The following is a 1,511-nucleotide window of genomic DNA, read 5'->3' as shown; positions in this document are numbered from 1 at the left end:
ATTGAGAAGGTTCCTCCAACTCAATCCCAAATAAGCATCATCATTAAACCCAATCAAATTAAATTTAGAGTGATGAGATCAACATGATAATCCAAGAATCAGATACTCAAGATGTCCATAACTGGGGACATGGCTAACCATGATTAGTTTGTACACTCTGCAGAGGTTTGCGCACTTTTCCCCACAAGACTCAATCTCCTCCGTTGGATTTCTCGCACTACATGGTGTTTGAGAAACGGATGACCGAGATACAGTCTTTCAGAAACATTAACTCTTTACTCTGGATGGACAGTTACACCTACTTTCCTCTACATCTGCTAGTCCACCATTGAAAGAGGTCATGCAACATACTCAACTATGCTAGAGCCCATAATAGCTTGTGGCTGCACACGGAAGTTTCTAGCATGAATAATCTTATGATCCCTTTGAGCCTGGGTGGCATTCCATAGGGTAATCACACGGGTAATCCGGGATCCCCTTGGGCAACACTGGATTCTCCAGGTGCCCTGACAACCACTGGGTACTACAGGGTGCCTCAACCAATCCACCCAGATGTGTATTTAAGTAGCCACCTTAAGTTCACCATAAATTAACAATACTCACATTTGTCATGGATACACTCACCCAAACCACGTCTATGAGCATAGCATAGCTATCCTGAGCATAACATAGAAGTAACTCCCAAAGGTTTGATAATAAGAGGGCAATAGGTTCTACCTCATCATCTACTTCCCAAACCCACATGTTATTCAGATCCTAACCATGCAATGTTTGAGGATTGAAACTAATGCATAAAAAAACTGGGTAATAAAGGATACGATAAAAGTGTTAATTGCCTTGCGATGATCCGCAAAACCTAGAGACTCGTAGTAGCACACTTTGCACTCCGGGTATTCTATTGCAAGCAAACAAAAGCATACATAAGCACTCAACTAGAAGCACGGGTAAAACTCAAATAAGAAGATCTAACCAGAAAGTTCAACTGAAGAACTCCGGTTTGCAAAAAGAATCAAATCGAACGGAGCAACGAAACTCAAACTATAAAAGAAACAAGATTCGTTTACTAATATGGACTAAAGTCAAATTTTACAGTACCAAAATCTTGTTCAAGTTGGTTAAATAGAAAGAGGGTTTCGAGACGAAGATCTAGGCGCTTGTTTCATCTGATTTGGATAAACGAGCGAAAAGATAAACTAGATCGAAGATCAAGGCAGAAATCGTGATCGAAAATAATTGCGAAAAACCTTGGAAAATAAAATGAGACGAATAGGCTAACGAGCGAACGTTCACTGTCTGCGACTAACTGACAAACACCATTCATTAAAACGAAGGTACGGACGAACGTCCGCTAACTACTAAACCGGAAAAAAAAACCGAACTGATCTAACTAAAAAAACTAGATCTAGGGTTTTTTAAAAAACAGAACGGTTTTTTTGAAAAAAAACAAAACGGCGGCGGCGGCGTCAGTTACCTACGGCGAGGCTCCAGCGGGGCGGCGCGCGCGGCGTGGG

This window comes from Triticum dicoccoides, chromosome 7B (genome assembly GCF_002162155.2).
Source record: "Triticum dicoccoides isolate Atlit2015 ecotype Zavitan chromosome 7B, WEW_v2.0, whole genome shotgun sequence".
Taxonomy (NCBI): domain Eukaryota; kingdom Viridiplantae; phylum Streptophyta; class Magnoliopsida; order Poales; family Poaceae; genus Triticum; species Triticum dicoccoides.
The sequence above is the reverse complement of the archived record's forward strand: the minus strand, read 5'-3'. Positions refer to the sequence as shown.